We start from the raw sequence: 6,690 nt of genomic DNA, 5'->3' as shown, positions 1-6,690 counted from the left end.
GCGCGGATGTGCGTCTCTGGGAAGCTGTTTGGGTGGAGACGCGCAACAATTGGCCGTCCGGTCATTCGGATGATATGATTCGTGAAAAGGCCCAAACCCTCTTCAAGGCTCGAAGCCCACACAGGGCCTCCTTCAATTTCTAGAACGCGTGGAGAGTTCTCCGGAACAATCCCAAGTTCAAGTCGATGTACCTCCTTGGAGACGTGCATGCCTCCAAGAGGACAAAGACTACGGAAGAGGGCGGCTTCACCACCTCGGCGTCGGGCGAGGAGATCTCTTCTGCCCGGCCCATTGGCAACAAGGCGGCGGCGAAAGGGAAAGGGAAGGCAGCAGCGTCGCATACGAGCTCGGATCCTCCACCAGAAATAGTGGAGAGGTTGGAGAGGACTGACGAGCAGATGAGAGCATTCACCGCCCAGTATCAGCGGAGGAACGATATCCGGGAGAGGGAGCTCGATATGCAGCTCCTGAACACGGATACGACGCACATGACGGACGCACAACGTGCATTGCACGCGTCCATGGTCGCCGACGTGCTCAGGCGTCGTGGTCTATCCTAGGCTTTTAATTATGTGATTTTTAAGTTTTTTTTTATGTTTTTTAAATTTTTATGTATTTTTTTTAGGTGTTTTTAAATTTTTATGTATTTTTTTTATGTTTTAAGTAATTTTAAATTTTATGTTTAATCCAGTATTTAACTATTACAAAAATATGCTATTTAAATTATGCAATAAAATTTAAATGAAAAACATAAAATCAAAACTAATATTATCAAGTAGGCTATTAAGGAACCCCAATGCAGCATTACCTACTCAATAACACAAACACTATCAAGTAGGCTATCAAGTAGGCTATCAAGGAACCCCCATTGCGGATGCTCTAAGTCATATTCCTGCACTCTCTCTCCAACACCATTGTCGCCACCAAGAATAGATCTCTCTCTCTCTCTCTCTCTCTCTCTGGTAAGTAATTGTATGTGGAGGTCACTGCAAACTCAAAGAGAGTTGTAGATTAATGAAGGTAGCTGCTTACTAAAAGAGAATTGTAAATTAATGATGTAGTTTTTCTCTCTCTAAGCTCTCAATTTAGGGGCGTTTATTTTGGAGAATTAGTTTCAATAGATAAAAATAATAAGGTTAATCACTTGTTTATTTTGATGGATTGAAATTTTGAAATATCTCAAAGCCTTTGATTATTTTTATCATTCAAAAATAAACTGGATAGGTTTTTGGTTAACGACGCGTGGCTGCGTCAATGGGAGGGGTCGATGGGACGTGGTCTGCAACGCACCATTTCGGATCATTGCCCCATTGTTTTGGTGTCAAAAGCAGAAGATTGGGGACCAAGGCCTTTCAGATTTCTCAATGTGTGGGTGTCACATCCGGAGTTTGAACAACAGGTTAGGAAAGTGTGGACAGCGGACGGAATGACGGGATGGAGATGCTTTGTGGTCAGTGAAAAATTGAAGAAATTGAAAACGGAACTGAAAGAATGGAATAAATCCACTTTTGGGAATATTGATGAGAAGATACAGGTTTTGAAGACTGAATTGCAAACTCTTGACCACAAAGATGAAGAGTATGGAATTGAGGAGTCCGAAATCATTCGAAGAAATGAAATCCAAGCGAATATTTTCCTACAGCTGAAAGACAAACAAAGGGTCTTGCAACAGCAAGCCAAGGTTCGGTGGCTCAAAAGCGGTGATCTTAACACGTGATTCTATCACCGAGCGATTCTTGGGAGAAGGAAAAAGAATGAAATCTTGGGATTATACTTTGGAAATCAGTGGGTGTCTAATCCAGGGGAGGTCAAATCCAAAGTACGGGAACATTTCGAAGTATTCTTCAAAAAAAGGACACGGGTTCTGCCAAACCTCCCCAACGATTTCCTCAAGAAAAAACTCTCTGATGAAGAGCGGAATTGGCTGTGCAGGGAGTTCGATTTGGAGGAGATTAAGGAAGCGGTGTGGAGCTGTGGTGGCGACAAGAGTCCTGGTCCAGATGGGTTCACGTTCTCCTTCTGGAAGAATGCATGGTCGACAGTCAAGGATGATCTTCTCCAAGTTCTGAAAGAGTTTTTCGAGAACGGGAGGATCCCCAAAGGAAGCAATACTTCGTTCATTGTTCTAATTCCGAAGAAGGAAGGGGCAGAGAAGATGGATGAGTTCAGACCGATCTCCCTGATCAATAGCTTATACAAAATCATTGCAAAAATCCTTGCAGGGAGGCTGAAAATGGTGATGGGGTCTATTATCTCGGACAAACAGTGCGCTTTTATCAAAGGACGGTTCATTCTTGATGGTGTGGTTATTCTCAACGAAGCAATTGCGGAAGCAAAGAAAAAGAAGATTGGTCGTATTTTCTTCAAGATCGACTTTGCTAAAGCTTACGACTCCGTTCAATGGGATTTCCTTGATGCTTTATTCGGTCTTTTGAACTTTGATCAGAAATGGCGTAATTGGGTTAAGGGATGCCTCGACTCGGCGTCAGGCAGCGTGCTGGTGAACGGATCGTCCACAGGTGTCTTCAAAATGGAAAGAGGTCTAAGGCAGGGGGATCCGTTGTCCCCTTTCCTCTTTTTAGTCATCGCCGAAGGGTTAAATGCCTTGATGGAGAGAGCTACTGATCTCCAGCTCGTGTCTCCGGCTGTTTTGGGGATGGATAAAATTTCTGTGTCACATCTTCAATATGCAGATGACACAATTTTCCTGTTGGCAGCTAACGAGGGGAATGTGACTTTTATTAAAAGGATCCTTCTTCTCTTCCAATTCCTTTCAGGGCTCAAAATCAACTTCGACAAGAGCAACTTGATGGCAGTGGGTGTCGAAAATACGTGTTTAAGGAGGTGGGCAGGTTATCTCAACTGTAAGGAGGGATCTCTTCCTTTCAATTATCTCGGTATCAAGGTTGGGGGACGGATGAATAGCAGTGTGGAATGGAGTTGCGTGGTGGAAAAAGTGTTGAGGAAAATCAGAGGTTGGAAGAAGAAATCTCTTTCTTTGGCAGGGCGCATCGTTCTTGTGAAGTCGGTCCTTCAAGCCATCCCAGTGTTTCAATTGTCTTTTTCCTTCATTCCTAAATCGGTAATTCACGACCTCAACTCCGTTTTTGGAAAATTTTTGTGGGGGGGAAGTGGCGTGTCTAGGTCTATTGCTTGGTTCAAATGGAAAGACATGTGTGTCGACAAGCTTCAAGGGGGATTGGGCTTTCGAAACATTGAATGGTTTAACAAGGTCTTGGTGTTTAAATGGGTGTGGAGGTACTTGGTCGAGAGGGAGGCGTTGTGGGTCAGGGTGATTAAATCCTTGTACGGGGATTTGTCAAGAGGGCAGGGGGGGAGTGGAGGGTGGAGAAAAGGGGCGGGATGAAGGGATGGTGGTCGAAAATTGTTGGGAGGGTGGGGAGGGAGGAAGAAAAGTGGTTTAGTGGCAATATTCAAAGGATTATGGGGAATGGTAGAGAGGTTAGTTTTTGGGGTGAGACGTGGGTGGGGAACAGCAACCTCAAGATCCTCTTCCCTAGACTTTTTAATCTTAGCCTCTTTAAAGATGGTAATGTGGAGGAGGCTGGGAAATGGACGGATGAAGGGTGGGTGTGGGATCTTAAGTGGCGAAGGGAGCTGAGGGAGAGGGAGAAAGAGATGGAGGAAAATTTGCGGTCAGTCATTGGGGCGCTTTCTCCTTGCCCAGACCTCAAGGACGGCTGGAGCTGGAAGGACGCAGCGGGGGGAAAATTCTCTTCTAAAGAGGCCTATGAGGAGTGCGCAAAGGCGGAAGGTGATCATTTTGGGAGACACATTGAAGCTAGCGCACAACTGTGGACGGCACCGGCCCCTAACAAAGCCAGAGTGACAGCTTGGAGAAGCATTTGTAACAGGCTGCCAACATGCGAAAACATTCTCAAAAGGAATGTCCTCATCCCAGCCGAAGAACAGTGGTGCAATGCGTGTGTGTGGAGGGAGGAAACAACTGAACATTCTTTTCTCCATTGTCCGAAAGTCGACCGCGTGTGGGACAAAATCAATCAATGGATCGGAATGAAAACGGCTAAACCACAAAAAGTCGAACATCATTTCATGTCTTTCATTGGAGGAGGAAGAGGTAAGAGAAACAAGAACTTCCTTAAAGCTCTTTGGATCGGGACTGTTTGGCTGATCTGGAAGTATAGGAATGAGAGTAGGTTTGAGAACAAGAATTGGGAGGTGTCCAACCTTGTTAATGAGGTCAAAGGGAGGCTTTGGAGCTGGAACAAAATCTTCCATGTGGTCGAGTCCAATGTTCCTTTTACCTTGTGGTGCTCTAACGAGTACGCACCACTTGTATGATGTTTTTGGTACTCCTGGTACCGCAAGCCCCAGTTTTTTAATAGATTTTTAATTGATCAAAATTTTTTTTTTTATCATTCAAGCTAATTTTGATTGATTCTTATCCCATGGAAAGGGTGAGATTTGAGATATCCCACTCTTAGAGGGGTGTATTCGTTCAGGAATTCTGTAGATTTTTAAAATCTAGAAATTTTAAAAGTCTATGGATTTCACACAGATTCTTCCTGTATTTTGTATTCTAAATAGGAATCTTCATAGATTTTGGACGGATTTTAACAAGAATTTGACGTGATTTTTACGGATTTGAAATAAAAAATCCCACCATCCGTTGGCTTCAAGCGAACGCTAATACCAAATTATTTGTACAACTAATACGATAAATAATAAAATAAATTACACATTAAAAGAGAAAAATCAAAATATTAGTCAACGTCTACTGTCATGCAAAAATATAGCTCAATAAACTTTATTTGGGATTTCTAAAAACATGATTACATTGATAAAACTAGTAAGTATTGCTATCAACATCGGTATCAGATGAAATTGAGTCTCTGGTGGTTGGAACTCAACTCATTTGTGAAGAGAGACAGCTGACCCTTAACCTTTCCGGCATTCCAGTACAGCGCCCGAGGCTGCTCACGAATTCCAATTGTGCCGAGGAGTCTGAGTTCGAGAGAATCCAAGGAAGTGAAGAGAAGTTCCTTGAGGAAACAGAGATGAAGAACGCTAAATGGAGAACTTAGGAAAAAGAAAGATCAAGCGGCAATTAGGAAAAACAAGAAAAAGTGGAGAACGGTGAATAAGAAGATTCAAAATGAGAGGTGGGAAAACTTCATTGCCCAACTCGAGTCGGGGGGGGCCGACAGAAACAGAGGCCGATTCATCCAGAGACAGAAGGTCAAGAGAATCCGTGGAGGGAGAAGAAATTGTTCAGGCAACCGATGATGGAATGAAGGCGTGGATTTTGGGTAAAAAGTTGGGACTTACAAGCTATCTCCAAGACGAGGAAATGGCAGCACAACTATCACAAAATGTAAAAGCGGCAAACAACAGTGAGGAGCTTGGAGAGAGAGGGTTAGTTAATCAATGAATTTACTGTCGTACAACATAAGAGGCTTGGGGAATACCGTCAAACAAAGAGAGATCGGAGAATTCATTAGGAACCACAAAATTGATCTTTGTTTTATACAAGAGACTAAGATGGAAAGCTTTTCGGTTAAAGTCTGCAATGGGTGGTGGGGCTCAAATACGTGTGAGACGGCAGTGAGGAATGTGGCGGGCAGATTCGGGGCTATTTTATGCGCATGGAACAAGGAAGTGTTTGCTGTCTCAAGTAGTTGGGACCTCCAGGGGGCGGTTGTAGTGAATGGTAGGTGGCTTGTGGAAGACACCATGTGTTGTCTGGTCAATGTGTATGCTCCCACAGACACTAAAGAGAAGTTTATTCTTTGGGATACATTGAGAAACATTGTGGATCAAAGTAATGATGTGTGCTTATGTATCGCGGGGGACTTCAACGCGATCCGAGAGCCAGGTGAAAGAGTGGGGGTTGGAGATAATTTGCGGTGTCCAGAGATGAGGGCTTTCGACTCCTTCATCCGCAACAGCGAGTTAGTAGAAATTAAAACCCAAGGACGACAGTCTACGTGGTACCAACCGAACGAAAGATGCAAGAGCAAGCTTGACAGGTTCTAAGTTAATGAGCGTTGGATTAAAACCTGGCCGTCAACCTCTGGTCGAGGGCTGCAAAGAGCCTTGTCGGATCACTGTCCGATTCTCCTATCCACTAAAGTAGTGGACTGAGGACCGAAGCCTTTCCGCTTCATCAACGCTTGGATGACCCACCCCGATTTCAAGAAGTTGGTTAAGGCCGCGTGGGATCAAGACGAGACACAGGGATGGAGTTGTTTTGTGTTCAAAGAAAAGCTCAAGAAGGTGAAAGCAACGCTCAAAGATTGGAATAAGAATGAGTTTGGAAACATCGATCAAAGGATTAAAACCATGAAGGAGGAGCTCTTCGAATGGGATACCCTTGATGATGTCTTCGGCCTTGAGGACTCTGAGATCTGTAGAAGGAATGAGTTAAAAGCTAACATCTTCATCCAATCAAAGAACAAGTTGAGTTTATTACAGCAGAAAGCAACCGCAAGCTGGATTAAAGAGGGCGACTTGAACTCAAGTTTTTATCATAGAGTCATCACAGGGCGGAGAAAGAAGAACGAGTTATCAGGTCTAAAGGAGGGTATCAGGCGGATTGAGGACCCAAAATCAATCAAAGAAAGAATCAAGAGTCATTTTGAATCCTTCTACAAGAGAGAAAGTCGAGTCATGCCATTAGTCCCTCAAAACTTTGTGAAACAAAGGCTG

The sequence above is a fragment of the Salvia miltiorrhiza genome, chromosome 7 (genome assembly GCF_028751815.1).
Source record: "Salvia miltiorrhiza cultivar Shanhuang (shh) chromosome 7, IMPLAD_Smil_shh, whole genome shotgun sequence".
NCBI lineage: Eukaryota > Viridiplantae > Streptophyta > Magnoliopsida > Lamiales > Lamiaceae > Salvia > Salvia miltiorrhiza.
This window is presented reverse-complemented; position numbering follows the sequence as displayed.